We start from the raw sequence: 24,535 nt of genomic DNA, 5'->3' as shown, positions 1-24,535 counted from the left end.
TCTCAGAGAATTTTATGGAGGAGTGCCGGAGTGTCGGCATTTTTCGAACAGAGTTCTAAAGGAAGCCGACATTGTCGGCCTTCTTTCACATGTACCTTGGTGGATGCTTCTTTAATCACAGTATGTTCGAGTTTATTTTTTTTAATTAGTTTATTTAAGTGAGATATATTTTTATCGGTGCGGATTCATCGCTTAGTGTGCAATGAGTCCTTTGGTACTAGGACTCTGGATAAACTTTTCATCCAGTCAATCGCCGGGAAGCCCTTACTCTCATCCACGATAACGCTGGTGGGGACTTAGAGGGTCCGACCGTAGTGGAGGAGGAAGTTATGTTGCCGACGTCCGGCGGCGTTGCAGATCAGGAATAGGAGAAAATGATTGATTAGGGGTTAGACTTGGCGATGTTCTTGACAGGGTTGTTGCGTTTGTGTTGGAGTTTGTTCTTCCCCTGCTGATAGGGACGATGGTGGTGACTACGCGTGGAGATGGCGATGGTGCTGGGCTATTGGCGACGCTTATACGGTGGCGCGTGGAGATGCGATGGAGTTGGTGTGTCGCGATGATGCAAGAGAGCCTTGTTCTGCTGTTGATGCGCATTGTGCTGGAGATTGGGGGATTTGGATCGGCTCTGTTGCTTCTTCTTGTTTCTATAGGAGATCGTTTTTTTTTTATCCCTTTTGCCTTTTTTTCTGCTACTTTGATTAGCATTTGAAGTTATATATGACCTTTCATCTGGAACTATCCTGATAGTTGATTGGTGTATGTCCAATCCAAATTAATGATCGACGGTCCAGTTTTATTCCCACTATCATCCTAAGGTTCTTGTTATTTAGGTGATGTGGCTCACCGATTTAGATTTGTTGCCCTACGACGAATTAATCAAAATTTAAATTTTAAAAGTTAACTTCAGAGTTAATTTTAGGTATTTTCAACGTATTCTCTTTTCAGCATATATTAGCTAGGGACACGTATATTAAAGTTACCCATAAATTCTTTTCTATCACTAATAAGTAATTTAGTATATAATCACCTATTGGAGAACCAATCAGACTCTATAGCGCAAGCCGGAAGGAAGTAATATTACTCTTGGGACATAACCTGAGTAGTGTTTTTTTTATGGCAAGGAGTTTATGCTAGTTTTGTTCACCTAAGCTTGTTCATGAAGAATTACAAGATCAAAGAAGATGCACAGAGAGAGTAGCTCAAGTACGGAATACTGGCACCAGAGAAAAGAAAGGATAGCTACTACTGTCCATGCCTTTAATTCTAAAGATTCTTATTTGCAACAAGCATTGATCAATTTTACAGCAAGTAGCTTGGTTTGGTCCCAGAATATCATTAGCACACAAAGTGAGTTATGACAAGAGAATACTCAAGTACTGAAAACTGGCACCAGAGAAAAGAAATAGAGGAGTATCAGAAGCTATTACAGTCTGGTGTGTAAATCAAAATTAGACAATTATATTACCTAGGTCCTGATAAATGCGAGTCAGAAGGCTTAGAAGAAGAGTTTGAACCCACAATAGTACTATTGGCATGGTTTGACGCATAATTAGGGACAAAATTGTACTCAGGCATGTTCTCCATACTCATTGCACCTTCCAAAATCTTGGCGACTATTGACATCAAGGGTCTTCTAGTGCTATCAACCTGTAAGCACCACATTGCAAGCTTCATCATTTCCATGACCTCCTCCATATGAAATTGCATATCGTCGCTGCCACCATCCACTAAATCAAATAACTGACCAGAATTTGCCTTTTCTTGGAGCAGGCTTATGAGATGAATGCACTCTTCAGGTTGTGATTCGTCCAAATTCTTTCGGCCGCAGATGATCTCAATCATGACGATCCCAAAGCTGTAGGTGTCAGCCTTCTCGGTGATTTTTGATCCTAGCCATTCAGGTGCTAGATACCCACGGGTTCCACGCATTCGAGTCATTATTTTGCTCTGGTCCCTGTTTATCAGTTTTGACAGTCCAAAATCTGAGAGCTTTGCATGAAACTTGTCGTCAAGCAGAATGTTCTGTGGCTTGATGTCCAGATGGGCTATCTTTTCTTGGCATTCCTCATGGAGGTAGGACAAGCCCCTTGCAATGGCCATGATAATGTTGCGTCTAGTTTTACAAGAAAGCGTGAAAACTGGACTGGTTTGGAAGATCCATTTATCCAATGAACCATTGCTCATGTATTCGTAGACGAGGAGCCTGTGTGATTTCTCTGAGCAAAATCCTATCAAGCTGACGAGATTGAGGTGATGAATCCTGCCGATCGTCTTGACCTCTGCTAAAAACTCCTCCATTCCTTGCTCAACACCTTCCAACCGTTTAACTGCAATAGTTTCCTTGACTATCTTCCCTTTGAAGACAGACCCAAAACCACCCGATCCAAGTTTCACTGAAAACTTTCTGGTAGCTACCTTAAGCTCGTCGTAGGAGAACCTTTTTGGTGCCCCAGGTATGAAAATTAAGTTCTCTTCATCCACTTTCTTCTTTTTTCTCCATACGACAGCATAGATTAAGACTGAAACTAGAGAAACAAATGCAGTAACACTGCCGACTGCAGCTCTTATCTTCATTTTCTCTGATCGATCACCTTGTACCTTGATAAATGCTGAAAAGTTGTATTGTGAACCTTCTACTAGTAGAATTAACTTCTTCTCTGACAACAACAAACAGGAACCGCTATCAACGTAACCATCATTCTGGAAAAGAGCAACTCTACAAGAGCAATCCCTTAGGCAAGATGACTTGCAGACGTTTTCTGATTGACCTGTGGTAGCTAATAACTGGAATATGGTGCCTCTGGGATAAGTAACATTATTGAGTGGTTGCAACTGATGGTCGCGCTGATTGTCGCAGGAGATGGTGGTCAATGGTATGCACCCAGCTTCTGGATGCCGTTCATTTTTTATCCAAAATAGCTCAAACTAGGACAGGAACATTGTCCATTGCTGCAAATCCCATAATCACCACAGGCTAAGGGGTAATCACAATAGTCCATTACAGTGCTTAATACATCAAACACTGGCCGCGTTGAGTCATAAAGCCTCAAATGCCCATCGGACTCTAACCGCATCAATTGAAATGACCTTGCTGGCGGCAGTGCGATGATCTGATTTGGGAACCCGAGGCTTCCATTGACAAAACTGTAACAAGTTGATGTTGAATTGCCAATAATGGTTGGTTGGAACAACTTTCTATAGGCAGATGGTTCGAAAGAATACTGTAGTCCTCCCAAACCTGCAGAAAGATAAATTCGAGATGATTCCCATTTTTCAGCTGATGGCTTTGCACTCAGGCTCTTTCCAAAACAGAGTGATTGTCCCAACATCAGAGTATCTGTTGGGTGATCAAATGACTGCCAGACAGAGGTGTTCATCTTGTCCGACAACATAAGATTTCCCACAATATCGAGGCGCATGGATGCCACCTGCTTGCCTTTTGTGTCCGTTGACCAGACAATGCTGCCATTGCTGTCATAAAGGAGTAAATCACCATCTCTGGTGAAGTTTAATATGGCACCATAACTGACAGGGTTGTCAGGGTTCGCAGACCAGATTACGGTGTTCAGATGAAGAAACAAGACAGAGAGAACAAATGCATTCCCATCTTCAGTGTAGAAGCCGAAGTAGGTTCCATATGGGTCACTAGTGTTGCTGAGGACATAGAGAATGCTTGAGTTCATGTCGTGAAATGTTAGTCTTGTCAAATCACACATTCTCCATATATTTGGGGGAGCTGCACTTTGGGCAAATACAGTCTGAACGAACTGGAAGCCAATCATGCAAAGGATGGCCACCAACAAAGACAGTTGATTCATGCTTAAAGGATTTGCAGTAGAATATTATGACGGCCAATCAAGAAGAACCTTTTTCCGGGTCCTGGTGAGATCAGCGAAAGAACACCATGAGTATTTTGATGTAAAAAAAAGGGAGAGCACTCCGCACCTGTTTGCACAATATATTCCATTTATAACAACTGACGTGCAGAATATAGTAGCAGAGATCATAGTTAAGATAAGAGAATACAAATCTAAGTTGGGAAAGAAAGGGGAAAGTCAGGACATACCATATGAAAGATTGATATGGAGAATAAGTGAGAACAGAAATGTGGTTTCTTGGTGTCCTCAAGAATCTCCTCTTAACCACTCTGAACACTGCCCGGCCATGTTTCGCAGTACTCGTTCAGAAATTTAAGAGGACAAACTACTCCATTCAGTGGCCATGTTTTTGAACCTGACTATGACTGACGACTATCACAGGAAATATACTAGTACTAGTAAATATTTTCCCGGTCAATGATAGAACTTCGCTTTCCTACAAGGGAAAAAGAGAGCCAAATAGATATTTGGTACCTCCCACTAAGAAAAGTCAATATCAGAGAATAATTCAGCCGCCTTGCTTTGAACAAACGAGGTTCAATTATCTATGTTCTATTGTTTCAGTCTCTGATCAAGCGCAACATTTTTGCTCACTGTTGACGAATCTGCAGTCCACATGTTACCCTACTGTTTGTCTTTTTCATGATTAATTTGTTTGTGGAGGAACTATCGCTCCAAGACACAATGTAGGAATCAAGTTTTTATGTCTTTTTTCTAACCATATCCTTTGAAGTTAAGGGCTAGGCGATGATGTCCTTGCTGCCCTGACGACTGGAGGAGGCGGAGGGCAGACTCCTGACATTCTCTGGGCGGCTTGGCAGCCTTCATGTTGAATAGTGTCACATTAATTGTGGAAGGGCAAAGGACCTAAGATATAAGTGAGGGAGTCCCTCACTTTAATGGCTAGCTTTTGGGTGGGAAAGATCCTTTACGATCCTACACTTCACACGGTAGCTTCCCCGTCGTCGAGCTCCCCACCGGCAAGAGCTATCCAACCACACGCCGAAAAAAGCAAAGATAATCTCAATTGATTGCTTGTTGGTGGGACTTAGGAGGGAGGGAGCGAGTTCCGTCCCAAATAAAACAAAGATCATACGATATAATCTAATACAACAAATCCGTAGGAGGGAAATCTGTAGGAGGGAGGGAGCGAGTTCCGTCCCAAATAAAACAAAGATCATACGATATAATCTAATACAACAAATCTGTAGGGGGTGAAATGGTAGGAAAAACCTAAAGATTACCCTCGAACGGAGTAGACGTCGAAGCCCTGTCGCCGCTGGTCACACCGCCCGCCTGCTGCCGGTCGGACCGCCAACACCTCGCTGGTCAGACCGCCCTGACACCAGCGGTTAGACCACCGCTATCCCATCGGTCAGACCGCGTGCACACCTGCGGTTAGACCGTCGGGACCCAGAAACACCGGTAGATGACAAACTCGAAGATGTAGATTGTAACTTTTCGAATTTATTGCATCAACTAGTGTTTGCAAAGTGCACCAACAACACTCCTCACCAAAATCTCAAACTAAACTCGATACCCTAACATTCTCTCAACTCTAGTCTCTATAAAACCGATACCGGGAGGCCTCACCCTCCCTCTCTATTTATACCACAAAAACCCCTACTCAAAGTAGGTGTAGAACTCCTATTTCCAATAGGACTCAATCCCTCAATTTCCTTTTTCTCCACAACCGCAGCCGCAGCCAACTCAAGGCTTTGATGGACCGTGGGTGCTTGTGGGGCCTGTATACCTGATGGACTGTGGGCTGGTGGGGCCCGTATACGGTGAAGGGGCGATGAAGGGCTGAGGGACACCAATGTGTGAAAGGGGAGATTGTTGAATAGTCCCACATTGGTTGTGGAAGGGCAAAGCACCAAAGATATAAGTGGGGGAGCCCCTCACCTCAATGGCTAGCTTTTAGGGTGGGAAAGGCCCTTTACGATCCTACAAGTGGTATCAGAGCCACGTTTGCTCTTTTCGATCTTTACTGATCTTGAGTTTTTCTAATGGCTAAAACAATTTCAACCAAGCCGTATGTTTTTGATGGAATTGATTTTCATGTTTGGAAAGAAAAGATGGAACACTTGGTTTCTTCATCGAGTTCTTATTTGGATTCTTTGTCAATGTTTGCTTTGCCCGCTTTAATGGCCATGTCCAATGATCAACTTGAGAAAATCTCAGAGGAGGACTTGGCTTTGCTTACTAACAAGTTTTCTCTAGCTTTGAATAATGTGAGAAACAGGAAAAGAGATAATCAAGTTTGTGCAAGTGACATTGATTCGGAAAGTGAAGACGAGAGCAAAAGCAAAGGTAAGCAAGTTGTTGATTTAGCGTTTATTGCTCGTAATGCAAGTTCTGATGTGGATGAATCTGATAGTGATAGTGAAGAAAAGCTTAGTTATGATCAATTAGAACATGCTGCTTTCAAATTTGCTAAGAAACTTCAAACATATTCTAATATGCTTGATGAGAAGTGTCGACGGGTGATACCCGTAGACCGGATATAGAGGGTATTGGGGTACGTTGGTACAAGGGTCCACGTAATACGACATCAAGCAAACAAAAGACGAATATTATACTGGTTCAGGCCCCTTGATAGGTAAAAGCTCTAATCCAGTTGATGTGGGATTATATGATAGAAAATACAAGTTACAAAGGGAACAATGGAACTCGATGGATCCGGCGAGATCGTAGTCGAATTGGTTCGACTAGATCCCCGGTGATTTGGCTCCTGCAGGCTCCGACTTCGTAGGCTGTAGGGGTTGTGTTGGCTCTGAGATTCGATGCCTTAGGTCCTCCCCGGGAGGTCCCTTTTATATCGCAGGTCAGGCAGTTTCCAAGTAGAACTCGGAGACATCAGACCCTACATGATACATTGACGACCCAGTCTTGTCCGAGTAGGACTCTTTTCGTCCGTAAACTCCGTGAATGATTTTCTTAGTGTATGTAGTGAGTATCCGTATGCGCGTGGGCATGCCATACCGATATGTGACGTATATCGAAGGGTAAAGGGTATACCTAACCCGCAACCCTGTCAGTAGCCCCCGACTTCTGCTTAAATGAACTCGTGTAACCATTCGCGGCTTCTCGTGTCGAGGCTGTTGTCGTTCCCGGTGCGAGAACCGTGGAGACAGGACGTAGTCGAGAAGACCATGTGAAGCCCAACGGTCACGAGTGAATTTAAACTGAAGTCCAAAAAAACTGCCGCGCGTAACGGACCTAGAAATTTCCGGCGGCCATCTCTCTCCTTTCCTTGGAATTCGCACCGTCGGTAGTGCACCTATTTAAAGGAATGTTAGGGATCCATTTTGAAGTTAGCCTATTGTGAAGGAAACCTCCCGCCTGCAAACGTTCTTCGTCTTCTCCGCTCCCACAAAAAAACCCTAGCTCGTCGACCTCAGCCCTTTCTCCGGTGATCTTTGATCGGCGATGGATCTCGGCAAATCATCCTCCACCAGCGCGTCGCTGAAGAAGCTTTAGGAGGATGGCGCCCTTCCCAGTCGTGGAACCATGGAAAGGGAAGCATGAGGTACTGAACCCCAGCCTGTCTTAGGTCGCATGGTTGTGATCGAGGACTACATTCTCTGCGGTTTTCGTTGTTCCTGAGGAACAACCAGATAGGATTTCGTCTTGGACCGCAAAACCCCCTTTGACCCCCTCTCTTCAGTCGTTCATCGATGTCGTCGACGATCTCCGAGTGTGAGGTTTGTTGGGGTATGAAGTCGCTGCTGACTTCATTGGTAGATGGATCCAGCCGCTCCAGGCTCGAGCCCACCCAGCCTTTGACTATTCTGGACCAGAGGACGCGACCCGGGTTTCTCCTCAGGGTATCTTTCTCGCATTTATTCTGATATGCTTGTGTGCGCGTTCCTCCTGGCTCATCGAAATTTGGTTCTCGATTCACAGGTCTGAGCAGCGAAGCCGTGGGACGTCGTGTCGGCCAGGTGATGATCAGTGGCCCGACAACGGCGAGTAATGTCCCCGTTCCCCTTTGCGAGAAGGGGGTGGCCGAATGCGATGCCGCCATCAATGTAAGTGTACTTAGTAGTCATTCTGCATTTTTCTTCCGAGATCGTTTTGTGACTTTATAAAGCGTAGGCTCTTCCTCTGACTAACATCATCGGCCGCTCGCGGACCATCAGGTGGCGGCGTCATTGAAAGAGAAGGTCGCCAAGGAGGCGTCTGATGCTGCTGTTGCTGCTACCACGAGTGGTGGCAATGTTCTAGCAAAGGGGAGGAAGTTCTCCTCTGTACGCGGACATCATCGCAAGGCATCCACCCCCTAGGTAAGCTATCCTGTTGTCTGATCATACAGCCAGAACAATTTCGCCTTACTTCGCATCAACTGTTCTCTAGGCCTCGGACGCGTCTCCCCCGCCTCCACGACGACAGCGACTTGTGAAACTTGGCGAGAAGTAAGTGGATGAGTTTAAGTTTTCGTGATTTTGTTCGAGCGTTGTCTGAACCATAGCTGTCTCATAGGGCGGCGCGGGCGAAGGCGGTGCAGGACTAGTCCGGAGGGACTTCCGGCGCGTCTCCCGCTGTAGCCTCGACGGATGTCGTGCTTGCGCCCGGGAGCCGCGAGGTGACACCAAGCGGCCCAGCCAGCGATCCCGCGGCTGGTCGTGGTCCACCGGCTGCCGTCCTCACCTGGGAGGAGCTCCAGGTCGAAATGGGGCGTCTCCTCGAAGCTGGTGCTCGCGGCATTGGTCGCGAGATCGCGAAGGCGAGGTCAGCGGTGGCGTCGGCAAACGAGCGCGCCGACCGGCTGGCACACGAGTTGGTGGAAGCTCGTGAAGACCTCAAGAAGATGAGGGAGTTGGTGGCCGGCAACGAGCGACAACAGCAGGGGCTCGAGCACCAGGGGCTCGAGCACCGCATGTCGGAGCTCGGGAACAATTTGTCGAAAATCCGTGGCTTGTTGCGAGTCACCTATACTGGTCTGCACCAGCTCGCCGGGGAGTGCAGCATCAAGTCTACCATCCCGGCGAATCCCGATGAGTTCTCACTGATATCTTCTCTAGCGGAGCTGATAGCGGCGATGGAGGAGATTCCCTCCAAGCATGCGGCCAGGATCGGAGAGGAGACGTCCAACGGGATCTACACCGGGGCGTGCCACGTCCTTGCGTGTGTGAGGCGGGCGCATCCTGAACTCGATCTACGCGAGATCTTGGATCAGGGAGCGGCTAGCGGCACGCATAAGGAGGTGATGGAAGAAGTCGGTGACCTGGGGGAATCTGTTCTCCCCCTTTTTGAAGAGTAGGATCTCTTGTACTCCTTAGATATGCTGTGTAAAACTTCAATGGGTTTCAACCGCCTTTGTGCGTGTAGTCATTATCCTAGCTTTCTCCTGCATTTTGATCTTGAGTACTTTTTGTCCCTTGTAGAGATGTTGATGACGAGGATGTCCAACAGCATGGGCAGCCTGAGTCACTGGCGATCATTCCGGCTCTTGCGTTTGAACCACATGCGTCGCCGGACAATGTAGACCAGATCTTGGCCGCGGGGACAGAGATGGCGACGACTTCTTTAGGTTAGTGGTCCGTTCGTCCCTTTTTGCTCCTCCGACCAGATCGGCCGTGTTCTCGAAAGAGAAGTGAAGCTTGACTTAGTTGCTCCCACATTGAACAGATCTCGAGAGTGCTCTTGCTGGGCAAGATCGTTGTATCCAATATTGGAAGACGAAATTTGAAGTAGCGAACTCGAGAGAACAATGCTGGCAGTAAAGAAGGAGCAAGCTGTGGAAACGCTCCGAGGTCGTGAGGTGTGGTTCAACTCGTACTTGAAGAGTTGCTGCATATCCATGGCCAAGGTCTGTAGAGAGCTTCGAGTACCCCGTGGGGATCCCAAGGAGTCAGCGGCCGGATACATCTTGTGGCTGAACGGGGCCTATGCTCAGCTCGAAGGCGTCGGCAAGCGCATCGATGAAGCCTTGAAGCAGGAGTGTCGTCAATCGAGCCGATATGCCGGGGGGCACGTGTTGGCCTGCCTACAAGATCATCGCCCGCGACAGGACATCGATTTTCTCCGCGAAGGTTTTGCTCGTTCTCGGAGGACTCCGGCGGAGATAGACCACTTGGCGAAGTCGATGGCGCCGTTGGCGGAGAAGGTCTTCCAATCTATGGACTGGATTTGGCCTTCCTGGTAGTCTTTGTACCCGGTGATAGATATCTTAGGGAAAAGTTTAATATGGCCTTAGATTTGTGTAAGAATTGTAAGGAGTATTTTGTGAAATAGAAAAGAAATCCATCTTTAGAAAATCTTTCTTACTCCGGATATCGTGTGTAAGAGTGTGTCCTCAGTTCACGACTTTAGTCGGTCGTTTGAGTCGTACACTCTCCCTAGCCCCCAGCCTTGTCGTCGGAGGAGTTTTCTCGGAGGATAAGGCTCTTGGACCTTTGACCTGCCTTGGTTGAATAAGCACTAATCCTAGCCCCCAGCCGTGAAGTTGGAAAGTTAATTTCCAATTACATAGCTTGGTTAATACGCACGGCGAGAACTCTTACACGACCAGGTCTTACATGGTCTTTCGTCTCTATAGGATCTGACAAGGCCTTATCGGCTCTGGGCGTCCCCAGCCGAAGATCCCTTACGTTCCTACGTTCCTCGGAGGCCTTGTCAAGACGGCGTAAAGGGACATAAGGATAGGTTTCAACGCTAAGTGTCATCTGGGTAAGGGATCATCGGGCAGGAACACTTTGATTGTAATATGGGCCTACGAATAGGCTTTATTGATGCTGTAAGGTGTCTTACAGGTATGGATGATATTGACTCATACATAGAATTTACGTAGTTGGTCAATGTTCCAAGAATTTGTCAACTCGCGACCATCGTCGTCTGCAATTTTGAATGCGCCTGGTCGCAAGACTTGAGTGATCGTGTAAGGTCCTTCCCATTTGGGTGAGAGCTTGTTTCGCCCTGCTTGGCTTTGAACCCGTCAGAGGACGTAGTCGCCGATCGAAAGTATGCGTGCTCGGATGCGCTTCTCGTGGTAACGGCGGAGGGCCTGTTGATAATTGGCTGCTCGGACGGCAACTCGTTCGCGATGTTCCTCGAGTAGATTCACATCGATGTTTCGCTGCTCCTCCTGATCCTCGTCGGAGTACTTCTGTACTCGTGTAATCTGATGTCGTAGCTCGCTAGGGAGCATGGCCTCGGAACCGTACACGAGGAAGAAGGGTGTTTCCTTGTTAGACATTGTCGGTGTGGTGCGTACGGCCCATAGTACTGATGGGAGTTCTTCGACCCATTTTTTGTCGTGTGACATGAGCCTGTCATAGACACGGGTTTTGATCCCTTGTAGTACTATGCCGTTTGCCCTCTTGACTTGTCCGTTGCTTTGAGGGTGAGAGACCGAGGTGAAGCATATCTTGACTCCCAGCCCGATGCAGTAATCCTGAAAATCGGCGCTGATGAACTGGGAGCCGTTGTCGGTTATGATGCGGTGCGGTAGCCCGTATCTGCAAAATATCCCCTTGATGAATTTGATGGCGTTGTCAGCCTTGATTTCCCCCGTGGGTACTGCTTCGATCGACTTAGTGAATTTGTCGACCGCCACGAATAGGAACCTGTAGCCGCCCTGTCCTCGTGGGAATGGCTCGAGTATATCTAGCCCCCAGCACGAGAATAGCCAAGTAAGAGGGATAGTCTGGAGCGCTTGCGCGGGTAGCTTTGTGTGTTTACTGTTGAATTGACAGGCTTCACATCGCTGGACCATGTCGCATGCATCCTTGAGGGTAGTTGGCCAGAAAAACCCTTGTCGAAAAGCTTTCTCGACCAATGTCCGATCGGCAGTGTGCGACCCACAGATGCCTTCATGTATATCAAGGAGGAGGTGTCTACCGTCGTTGGACGAGACGCATTTGAGAAGTACCCCGTTTGGCGCTTTCTTGTATAGATCGTTGCCGACCATACAGTAGATTTTTGCTTTACGGGTTATTTTCTTGGCCTCGGTATCGTCCTCGGGCAACTCCTCGCTGTTGATGAATTTGAATAGTGGGATGCGCCAGTCATTTGTGGTCTCGATATCGGCAACGGCGTGTTCTGCCTTTGTGGCCTTCGAGCTAATGTCAGGGGCGGCCGGGCTAACTTCGCCGCTAACCTCTTTTACTGATGGCTTCGTCAGGATGTCCAGAAGAGTGCCGGGCTAGAGCGGTTCTCGTCTGGACGCACGTCGTACTAGGTCATCTGGCTCGATGTTGTCCTTGCGGTAGACGTGTCGGACCTCGATCCCATCGAACTTTTTCTCTAGCTTCCTGACTTCTATGAGATACTTGGATAACTCGGGGATAGAGCATTTATAATCTTTGTACACCTAGTTCACGACTAGCTCGGAGTCTCCTTTCACGATTAGTCGCTTGACCCCAAGTGCGGCTGCAGCTCTTATCCCAGCGAGTAGTCCCTCGTATTCGGCTGTGTTATTGGTCGCCCTAAAGTTGAGGTAGATTGCATGCTTGAATTGATCTCCGGAAGGAGACGTCAAGATAAATCTTACCCCTGCTCCTTGGATGTTGAGTGCACCATCAAACGCCATTGTCCACGTTTCGTTGTCGACTTGGTTGTCTGATTTGTTATCAGGCATAGTCCATGGCACAAAGTGGACTTCATGGCTGCTCGTGGGACTTGATGGCTGTTCGTGGCACAAAGTGGACATCAAACTGGTTCAGCTCGACTACCCATTTCGCAATGCAGCCGACATCGTCTTTGTTTCTCACAACTTCACCGAGCAGGAAGGAGGAGACAACTGTGCCCCTACCTGGCACGCCACTGTCGACGGGTGATACCCGTAGACCGGATATAGAGGGTATTGGGGTACGTTGGTACAAGGGTCCACGTAATACAATATCAAGCAAACAAAAGACGAAGATTATACTGGTTCAGGCCCCTTGATAGGTAAAAGCCCTAATCCAGTTGATGTGGGATTATATGATGGAAAATACAGGTTACAAAGGGAACAATGGAACTCGATGGATCTGGCGAGATCGTAGTCGAGTTGGTTCGACTAGATCCCCGGCGATTTGGCTCCTGCAGGCTCCGACTTCGTAGGCTGGGGGGGTTGTGTTGGCTCTGAGATTCGATGCCTTAGGTCCTCCCCGGGAGGTCCCTTTTATATCGCAGGTCAGGCGGTTTCCAAGTAGAACTCGGAGACATCAGACCCTACATGATACATTGACGACCCAGTCTTGTCCGAGTAGGACTCTTTTCGTCCGTAAACTCCATGAAGGATTTTCTTAGTGTATGCAGTGAGTATCCGTATGCGCGTGGGCATGCCATACCGATACGTGACATATATCGAAGGGTAAAGGGTATACCTAACCCGCAACCCTGACAAGAAGGATCACGCTATTGAGATTCTAAATGCTGAAATTAATAGATTATAATCTTTGATTCCTAATGATGATGAATGTAAATCTTGTCAAATTTTATTTTCTGAAATTAATGCTTTACGAGATGCCAATTCTGTTAATTGCTTGAAATTGGAATCTGAGATTGAAAATTCTAAAAAATTGGAGTCTTCTTTTGCTCTTGGATTTGCTTTGCATGCTTGTATTGTTGATGAGTTGGTTTTGACAAAGAACGTTTTGAAAAAGTACAAAGTTGCTTTTTGTGCAAGTTCTTTGTTCAATGTTTCATGTGCAAAAAGGGCTAAACAAAACGAGGATGTTTTTATTTCTCAAAATTGCTCAAAGTGTTTTCTAAATGAGATGAAATTGAAAGATGCTTTAGGACGTGTTGAGCATATGGAAAACATTGTGAAATCTGATGAAGTGCTTTCTTGTTCTAAGTGTCGCAAAAACAAAGGTGTTTTGGTTGATTGTGAAAATTGTGAAAATTTGACAAAAAAAGTGTCTTATTTGAAAAATTCTTTGGAAAAGTTTTCCGATGGTAAAAAGAAACTTAACATGATTTTGGATCAATCAAAAGTGAGCACGTACAATCGTGGTGTAGGTTTTCAAAATAATGCCTATTTTGCAAATCACCAACCTTCTGTTTTGAGCATAACTGAAAAAGGTGAAGCTTCAACAAAACCTAAACCAATGAAAATCGTTTTTAAATCTGCTAGGATGTTGGCTTCTCTTTCTTCAATGGTTCAAGAAAAAAAGTCTGTTGTTGCAAAATCATCGATTTCAAAACCATCTACTTCACAAATTTGTCGTGAGAAGTACATGTTCTTTTTGTGGAAAAGATGGACACTTGGTTGGTTTTTGTTTTTGACTTGCCCAAAAACAGAAAAAGGAAAGAGAAATTGCTTTTGCAAAACGACGGTGGCAAAAATCGGGTTTTTGTTCGAAGGGCACGGTTAGACTGCAATTGAACCGGCGGTCAGACCGGCAGCCAGGGCCCGGTTAGACCGCAGGGACAGCGGCGGTCAGACCGGCCTCCGCGCGATTTTGCACGTAATACAAATCGGACTTTTGTGAAGCATCAAGGTAAGTTGCCAGGTAAGAATGATTCTGATTTTGTTCGTGCTTTTGTACCTACTGGTTCTACTAGTCGTGTGACTCAGTATTGGATTCCAAAATTTCTTATTTTTAACCCTAACACGGAGGGCCTTGACATCTTCTTGTTCGTAGGTATTTTTATGGCATACTCCCCATGTGCATTCAACGTTGAGTTGACGATTGCTTTTCAAGGTAATATCAATATTTGCTTTTGGATTGACATATTTTTGGTTCTACTCTCTCGATTATTAGCTTTTCATATGCTAGAGTTTGAGGTAGTAGTTTTTGCTAATACAAGTGGATACATGTCAATTCATGAGAACCTTGGTGATATCATTGGCAATTGGATGTCTATTTCAAAATCTTTGATTTCTTCTTGATTTTTGTTCGGGGAGAATTGGAGGTTAATTTGAGGGGGAGTTTATGCTTTTTCATGCATTCATGTTTTTTATGCATTTGCTCTAATTCTGAAAATAAATAAAAATGAGAAAAAGAAGAGCTTTGTTTTATACCTTTAGTATATTCTAGTGCATGCTAGCAAAATAATTGAGGTATATTTGTTGCTATGTTAGCTTGTATGCATTTTAGTCTTTATATGAGGCTTAGATATTGCTTTTAAGTGAGATGATGCATGACACTAATTCTTTTACTTGAATTAAGAAAATATGCAATATTGATGCTAGCATATGGTTTGATTTATAAATGCTTATGTATATGCTTTATTGAATTGTTATTCCTCAAATAGCTTTTATTTGCTCATTGTGCAAAAGAATAAAAAAATATCTATGAGAGAAAAAAAATGAATACCGAATCCTTGGAAAAAGTTTTGTCGACGAGGACGTATTCGATGTGACCAAAAATAATAGGTGCCGAATCCTTGGAGACAGTCTTGACGATAAGGATGTACCCGGAATAATTAAGAGAAAAAAGTGAGCAAAAAGGCTCAAATAAAAGTTAAAAAATTCTCTTGATTGTTTTGTACTAAAGCTAATTTGAGAAAGAGTGATAAATGCAATAGGTATATATGTATAGTGTTTATTTTTCAACCTATGTGCTTGTGAATATATTGCATTATAAATCATTTGAAATCATGAATCCTTATTGCTGATTTGAGGTTAATTGTAATATCTTTAATTCATGTTTATACTATAGTGCATGCATGTTAACTAGCTGATGAATTTATCTCCCTTATATTGCTACACATGATCATGAATTGCTTTTGGTACATTTCAAAGCTCTCGAAAAAAAAATCAGAAAATAGAAAATAATAATTTGGTTATTACCAGTGACAATCATGATATCATTGCATTGGTGCTTTATTGGTTATTATTTCTCTTGTGCATTCTTGATGAAATGCATGCTTCTTGAAAGGGGGAGAATTGAATTGTGTCGATTTTCAAAATAGTCGATTTTGTGCTTAGATTTTGTGATTTTGAAAATGGTCGATTTTGTGCATGAGTGCAGGTCGGCTTGAACAGAGGAGCAGCAGCAGTGTGGACGTGTGCTGTACACGTGTGTTGGCTCGGTTGGATACTTGGATGGCAGGCCGAGTCGGCCCAGGTGGCTCACGCGGAAGTAGGCAAGGACGAGCTGCAGTTATGCATCAGCCGCTCCACATGCATGCATCAACATGCATACACCAGACCTCCATGCGTCCATACATGCATGAACTGCATGCCACGGTACACACATATATGCATGCTACAGTACCACGTGTACTGTAGCACCATATACTCTTCTCCAATTCCTTTGCGAACACCGACGCTCGCACGCACATCTCGTAAAGCGCGTTGTGAAGATCTCTCCCACACGGTGTCCATCCACCGTGTGCCATCTCATATCCAACTTCGTCATCCAGTATCCTTGACCGTCTGGACCTCAACTCCTCCCTGAGTTTAGTCTCGATCCTCACCGTTGACCGAAGTTGTCCTACAAGAATCCTGACTCTAGTCACCTTCTCACATGGTATCCCGACTGCACTAGACCTCTGCTCCTCCCTGAGTATAGTCCCGGTCCTCACCATTAACTTAGGCTGACCTCAAGTCACCTGCACACAATCAGACAAAACAACCGTTTCTGGACACAGATATCACAACCTAACCCACATTAGTCACACGCACTCACACCAACATTCACACATACTCTCAAACCACTTCATTGATTAAATCATTTGCACATCTAATTGTTCATCACAAATATTAATCATGACAATGATTTCGCAAAATCTAGATGGGTAGATTTAGAAAATAATTTTGATCGCTTCGTTTATTATTTTATGGCTTAGTAAGTCAATTGGAGACGTAAAAAACATTATGGTTCGAACGATGTCCACTCACTACTACAGACGTGATCATCCCACGGACAGCGGCTCATTTTGGTTCCAGGAGGGCCATAAGTTGCTCCGCCTGGAACCAGGCAAATGCCGGGGTCGGGCAGTGGGCCACACGGGATAATCGATGTGGTCCGCTTAGGACAACCGCACGGGATAATCGTTTTATCGCGTGCGGTTATCCTAAGCGGACATCACGGGATAATCGATTATCCCGTGCGGCCCACAGTAGGCGACCGCTTGCGATGGTCGGGGGGCATATAAGCCCCCAACTCGACCGTTGCCATGCATGTCCGGCGTTTTCTCTCTCCTAAACATCCATAAATTAGGGGGGAAGGTTTTCGACCTCAAATCTTTGATTGGGTTCCATATAAAAGGTGTAGAGCTCGTTCTCCTCCTTCATTTGCTTCCATTTTTGTCAGTTTTCATCGGTGGAATATGAAGAAACTTGTAGTTTTATAAATGGAATAGTGTAGGCACCTTTTTTTATTATTTTTTTAGCAAATACATAATGCAATCTTTTACATGTTTATAAAAGTAATTAGTACCTACATTGAAAAGTTTGGTTTGCCTCTATTAAATTTATTTTCATTTGGATGAAAGGACGATTATTTTTCATTTTTTTAGAAATGGATAGACAATATTCTATTAATGCTTAAAATTGTTGTGCGGCTGTTTAAATAGTATGTAAAACTTTAATTACTAGCTGATTAGTTCCCTCCAATTTAAATACATTCGTGTTTGAATCGGGCATGGATGTACTAATGACAAGCTTTATTGCAGGTTATGGATCAGACATGTATGTACAACACGAAAAGAGCTCATCCAACGTTCTTGAAGGAAGCAGCCAAATTTGTTGAGCTCGCAAAGGCACATGCTGTGAGGGAGAATTTGAGGAGCATTTTTTCCCATGTAAAGTTTGTAAGAACGAAATCTTGCTACAAGATCCGAATGAAGTATTGTCGCACATTGTAGAACGAGGATTTAAGAAGGGCTATGAGATATGGACTTTTCATGGGGAAGTCGGTGGTCGTAATGAAGACTTAGATGATTTCTGTTTTGATGATGCAAAAAATTTTATAATCGAAGACATGTCATAGGGAAATATACCGGAATACGGTGGCTCAAGTATAGAGAATGAAGGTATTGATTTTGTTCTGGAAGATATATTGCGACACGTTGAACCAGAGGTCCTAACTGGTAAAAGACGAGGGTTGGACAATTGGGAAGCATTGGAAAAAGCAGCGAAGGACCTTCTGTACGACGAAGCCAAAGGATGCGACAAGGACTATTCGGTCCTAGGCTCGGTGCTCGAACTTCTCAAATTGAAGGCCAGACATGGATGGTCCGACACGAGCTTCAATGATTTAATGGATCTTTTGAGAGTTATGCTTACTAAGCCGAACCTGCTACCGACAAACACATATCAAGAGAAGAAATTGAATGTCCATTGTCTCTAGGTGTTCAAAAGTTCCATGCATGTTTTTAGGGGGGGGGGGGGGCACTTCACTTGTTTTTTTTTTTTGCACATAAGAACAAACCATTTACACTTGGGGTAAATGATGAATAATTTCTGAGCAAAACTGAGGCCATATGCTTTCATAGTGTGCATAGTGATGAATATCCTTACCAATCTTGAAATCGTTACCCATTTTATGTTCCTTACCGATCTTGCTTTCCTTACCAATCTCCTAAAATTAGATATAGGAGGTGTAGTTCGTACGTTATCATGCCGCTATAATACGAAGTGTTCTGGTTGCCAAGTTGTACTAGTCGGTTTAGTTCCTAGACGGAACTGACTAGTACAAATTGGAAAAACAGAACATTTCATCAGCATATGACATGCGTTGGTCATCTGTAAAATGTGCTAGCACGTCTGTTGAAAGATATACCTCTGATTCGTACATGCGTCGGCCTCGTGGATAGACCAGGAGCTCGACGTTCCTTAAGGCCGTTCTTTTCAACCCAAACAAGGTTCCGCCACCTGCATTGTTCCAAGAGTGTCTTGGACGAAAGCAGGAAATAGAACCTTGTTAGGGTTGGAACGAACTGCCTTAAGGAAGTCGATGCTCCAGGTCCGTCCACGACGGTGACTCAGCTAGGAGTTGAGGTTTATATTTGAACACACGAGCTAGCCATATGATCAAAACATGTTATTACTTTGCTGTAAATATGATAGTTTAGTTTAGTGGTTACGATAGTTTAGTGGATTTGAACGAATATTAAATTGAGTTTTAAATTATTCCATTGTAAGAACGCGAATCGAAGATGTCAGGCAAGACAGCTCCGGCGGGCACAGAACCGACGGTCAATAAACCTGACGGGCAGGACAGCTCTGTCGGGCACAGAACCGATGTCACTAACAATCCCCAACACAAAGAAGATGCCGGGAAGGTACCGGCATTGAGCGAGGAATCGTGGCGCACACCGAGCGACCCGTTTGAGCTAGAACTAGCGCAATTGTAGTATGAAAGACCTGAGGATGACCTGGATTATATTCCTATCGAGCAGGCGGTAATAACTGAATCCTGTCCAAATATATATTTGGAATTAAACTTTCCCCGATGTAGCGGTCTAATGACTTAACCGTGCAGATACCCGTCGTCGGTCCAAATGAAGTGCCGTCAGGGTTCAACCTGATTCGGACACAGCGACCTCGGGACCACCGCGAACGGACACGATGACAAGTGGGGGAGCTTGTCTAAAGAAAAAACGTGGCTAGAAGGGTAGGAACCTGATGCCAAAGGAGACGTACTACATTACTGCTCTCAACAATGACGGCAAACCCGTCAAGCCGCAACATGTAAGGGCGAAGTTTAGCACCGCATGCGGCGCGCTGGCAAGGCTTCATGGGCCTCTCAACATGGACGACTGGAAGCACGTTAGCATACACATCAAAAACTTAATGCAGGAGCACCTTATTTATCCGCCTGGGTCGTAGGCACTTGGCCGGAAATTTGCACTGCAAACAATTGCCCATCGCTGGCGACAGTGGAAGTCGGACATGAACACCCATTATGTTCAGAAGAATAAGACTCCATTTGAAGAATGGGGCACCATTTCAGCAGTCGAGTGAGACAAGTTCGTGGCCAAGATGACAACGCCTGAAGCTCTTGAAAGGAGGAAGAAGATGTCGGACCTGGCGAAGAAGAACATATATCCACACAGGTTAGGGTCAAGTGGATACGCCGGTCACGAGAAGAAATGGCAAGCTACGGAGGAAAAGTTTGCGGCCGAAGGTAAACCTTTGATTGTGCAGCCCCTAAATAAGCGAACTAGAAATTGGGTGTGGGCAAGAACTTCGGGCAAGTGACAGAAGAGGGTGAGATGCTGTTGGACTGTCCGGACATCCAGAACTTGACCACGTCTCTCCAACAGATCGTCCAGAAGGAGAAGACCGATGAGTTCGTCCCTCGACGGCAGCTTGATAAGCTAACCGAAGCTTTGGGAAGTGCAGAACACTCCAGTAGGGTCAGAGGACAGTCGTGCAGGACGAATTGGAAGGTAGGGTTTCCACAGGAAGCCCAAAGTTACAAGAAGCACGACGCCTACAAGGCCAAGATGCGCCAGGAAATCACAGATCAAGTCACACAACAGGTCAGGCAACAGTTCTACAGTCTTGCCGCACAACATCCTCAAGCCTTCCCTGACCTTATTCCTCATGGTTCGCAGTCGACGCAGATCCCAAGCTCTGTCGGGTCGGTAGAAACCTACCCGGTAGATAGTATAACTAGTCCGACACCATGCAGCCTTGTCGTTCCGATAGGGAGAGCGAGAAAAACAAAGGAGGTTGCGTGTGGTTTAGCGATACCGAGTAGATAGTTCCATAACAGCCTTATTCCGGCGGACTACGCAAGGGTTGAGGTCACACGTGTTAATGGTGACCAGATGTCTTTGGAGCTTGACATCCCAACACCAGAGGGGATTGAACTTCTCGGGGATGCGATAAACCAGTTCATACTCTGGCATCATCGTGACATCATCCTCACTGGACAGTTCACGTCGACGATACCATCTCCAACGGTGCCAATTACGGCTGCACCTCCTACACCGCCGTCCCTTCCGATCTGCGCTACCACACCCGGATCTCCACTCCCATAGATATCACCACATAGAGGTCCTTCTCCACCTCCACAACAAGTAGCACCTGACTCCCCAACTCCCCTACCTCGGCAGCCGTCTCCTGCTCCTCAGTCGTATCTTGCTCCACCCCTTGACGAACATGTGCCACCTCCCCAGCCGGATACATCAAAGGAGCAGCCAAAAACCTATGAAGCCCGCAAGCTCATACCCGTTATGGTATCCACGTACAAGAAGGATAAAATGGCAGAGTATGAGATGCGGATGGTTTGGCAGTCTTTCAAGGGTCGAGGGGGTTCGCTAAAGCCAGTTGGTCCTGATCAGTATTCGGACGCACAGAAGAGCGTTGTAGGTCTTGCTGACAAAATGCAATCTTGGACCTCCGATGAACTGCCTAAAGAGTATGAATATGGCAAGCCGTTCTTGCCGTTCAACTTGATGTGTGAACTCCCATGGCCAATGAGGTTGATGCATGAGTGGTACTTGAGGGCAAGTGAGTTAGGTCTTGGGATGATTACTGTGCATGTCCCGAAAGGCGCTTTCAAGGATGGACCTAACGCAAACTTCGCCTTCAGTTTCAAGGACCTCCACGCATTGTTTAAGATGGATAAAATGGATATCAATCTCGTCGGCGCGTGGTGCCTGTAAGCATTCCATGTACTTCGTTATTACCCAATGTGTGCCAACATAAATATTAGTTATTCTAACTTCCAAATTTCCTCAGGTCACAATGGGTAGACGCTCAAAAAACGGGGGCCTCAATCGGTTACGTAAATCCAACGATGGTTTGCAAGATGGCCCACACTGTGCGGATTTCGGAGGATAGTGCGGTACTAAAGAATAAGACGCCTCAGGAGAAAAAAGATTACATCGAGCGTCTGCATAAGAGAAATATGGCACTTCCCACGGAGGAGCTCGAGCCTGGCAGCGCTTCCAGATCCGTAGCTGGGGAGGCGCCCTACTAATGGTGATGGCAGCCTCGTCCAAACCGGCGAGTAGAAGATACGCCACCAAACCAATTACTCCCCGACGGTCGACGGACAGTGGCCAAAGGCAGTAGTTAGTTCACCTACGTACGTGTTCTACTCAAAGGCCCAATCCTTTCGATGCTCTGTCAACGTTACTTGCTGCCACTCTGTTCGACTACAAGCAGAACAAGCTTGTCAGGGCGAGAAGATGGTGGAATATTGCAGCAGCGGCGCGGTGTAGCTACCGTGATGGGAGGTGATGATGGGGCTGGGCTCGTGTTTCCAGCGGATCTGGCAGCGGCATGCCCTGGCCCCGCCACCGTGGCTCCTCCCCTAGGAGCCCATCACCATCCATTGCACGTACTGCTTCGAGGGAGGAGAGGATGAAGGAGAGGGAAGATGAACAGGAGACTCGGGGGTAGTAGATGAGCAAGAAGACATGGGTAATTTCATCCTACAATTTTAGAAAATGTGATATAGGGGTAAATTAATAGTGGCACAAAATGACTACGTGTGAAATTATAATAGCGTGATCCAATTATCCAAATCCAAATACATAAATATTAATAACATATTTCAAATCAATGAAAATTATAATGACATGGATCCAATTTATTCTCTGTTTCCAATTAATCATAGGAAAGACATACTCTACCACACGCAATGAGTACAGCTATAAAATGTGAAATGAACCATCGATTTTTCGAAAAAGGGAGGAGTTGGGAGAAAATAGCATGAGAAAGGGAACAATTAATTTTTGAATTTGACTGGGGGAGGTGGGGAGAGGGGCATTAAAGGGACAAGGCAATAGGAAGTTGTCGACGGTGGGTACCCATAGACCAGATATAGAGGGTATTGGGGTACGCTGGTACGAGGATCTACATAGTACGACATCAAGGAAACAAGAGACAAAGATTATACTGGTTCAGGCCCCTTAGCAGGTAATAGCCCTAATCCAGTTGATATGGGATAATATGGAAAGAACCACAGATTACAAAGGGAATAGTAGAACTCGGTGGTACCGACGAGATCGTAGTCGAGTTGATTCGACTAGATCACCCGGCGACTTGGCTCCTGTAGTTTTCGGCTTCGTAGGCTGTGGTTGTTGTGTTGGCTATGAGATTCGATGCCTCAGGTCCCCCCGGGGGGTCCCTTTTATATCGCAGGTCAGGCGGTCTTCATGTAGGACTCGGAGACATCGGACCCTGCACGACATAGTGACGACCCAGTCCCATACGGGTAGGAATCTTTCCATTGATGGACTTTGAGATGGATTTCCTTAACGTGTACAGGGAACGTCCGTACACGCGCCGATGTACCATATTACCGTATAGCGTACATCCAAGGGTAGAGGGTATATCTTATCCATAACCCTGACAGTAGCCCCCGACTTCTGCTTAAATGAACTCATGTAATCGATCATGACTTCTGATGTTGGAGTTGTTGTCGTTCTTGACTGGTTGATCTCGGTGTGGGGACCGTAGAGATAAGGAGTGATCGACAACCCCATGCGAAGTTCAACGGTTATGAGTGAATTTAAATTGAAGTCCAAGAAACCGCCTCGTGCAACGGACCTAGAGATTTCCGGCGACCATCCCTCTCCTTTCCTTGGAATTCACACCGTCGGTAGTGCGCCTATTTAAGGGAGTTTTGGGAATCCATTTTGAAGTCCAGCTGTTGTGAGAACTTTCTGGCCTCCAAACGCTCTTCGTCTTCTTCGCTTCCACACAAACCCTAAGTTCGCCCGCCTCAGCTTCTTCTCCGGCGATCTCCAACGGCGATGGACCTCGACAAGTCCACCTCCAACAGCGCGTCCTTGAAGAAATTGCAGGAGGAGGGCGCTCTCCCCGGTCGCGGGACCATGGAGAGGGAACCGGGAGGTACTGAACTTGAACCCATCCTGGGCCACATGGTTGCGGTTGAGGACTACATTCTCTGTGGTTTTCTTCCTCCGCCTTCCGAGTTTTTCCTTCTCGTCTTGAACTTCTACGGTCTTTCTCTGCTCTATCTGAACCCCAACTCCATAGCCTTCCTTAGCATTTTTTCTCATCTCTGTGAGGCCTACATTGGGGTAGAGCTGTTTCTTGACCTCTTACGCCTTTACTACGAGTTGCACTAGATGGAACCTAAAAAGGTATCCGGGTGCGTCGGTTTCTGACTTCGGGATAGCCTGAAGTCGCGATACATCCCTTTCCAGTGCCCCTCATCTCGCAGCAAATGGCGGGGGAGGTGGTTCTATCTTCAGATAGAGGATTCGGTTCCAGTCTTCATTGTTACTGAGGAGCAACCAGACAAGATTCCGTCTTGGACTGCCAAACTCGCCTTGACCCCATCCCTCCAATCTTTCATCGATATCACTGATGACCTCCGAGTACGAGGGTTGTCGAGGTATGAAGTCGCTACCGACTTCATTGGTAGACGGATCCAGCCGCTCCAGGCTCAAGCCCATCCAGCCTTTGACTACTCTAGGCCGGAGGACGCGACCCGGGTTTCTCCTCGGGGTATTTTTCATGTATTTTGGGCTTCTCTCCTTTCATGCGCATTCCTCCTGACTTGTCGAAATTTGGTTCTCGATCTACAGGTTTGAACAGCGCAACCGTGGAGCACCATGTTGCCCAGGTGATGATTAGTGGTCCCACGACGGCGAGCAACGCCCCCACCCCTCTTTGCGAGAGAGAGGCGGCTGAGCGTGAAGCCGCGATCAACGTGAGTGTGGTCGATGGCCCTTTACCTTTTAATTCTTAGATCGCATTGTGACTTCATGTTGTGCAGGCTCTCTCCCTGACTGACGTCATCAGGCCGCTCGTGGACCACCAGGCGGCGGCTTCGTTG

The 24,535-nt window shown here is 46.1% G+C and overlaps 1 pseudogene; it reads right to left on the bottom strand.

The window, feature by feature from the left end:
- Nucleotides 1-1,384: 1,384 nt before the first annotated feature.
- On the bottom strand, nt 1,385-3,811 carry LOC127760299 (G-type lectin S-receptor-like serine/threonine-protein kinase SD2-5; annotated as a pseudogene).
- Between the last annotated feature and the right edge of the window lie 20,724 nt (nt 3,812-24,535).

This window comes from Oryza glaberrima, chromosome 1 (assembly GCF_000147395.1).
Source record: "Oryza glaberrima chromosome 1, OglaRS2, whole genome shotgun sequence".
In the NCBI taxonomy this organism is placed as follows: Eukaryota; Viridiplantae; Streptophyta; class Magnoliopsida; order Poales; family Poaceae; genus Oryza; species Oryza glaberrima.
This window is presented reverse-complemented; position numbering and strand designations above follow the sequence as displayed.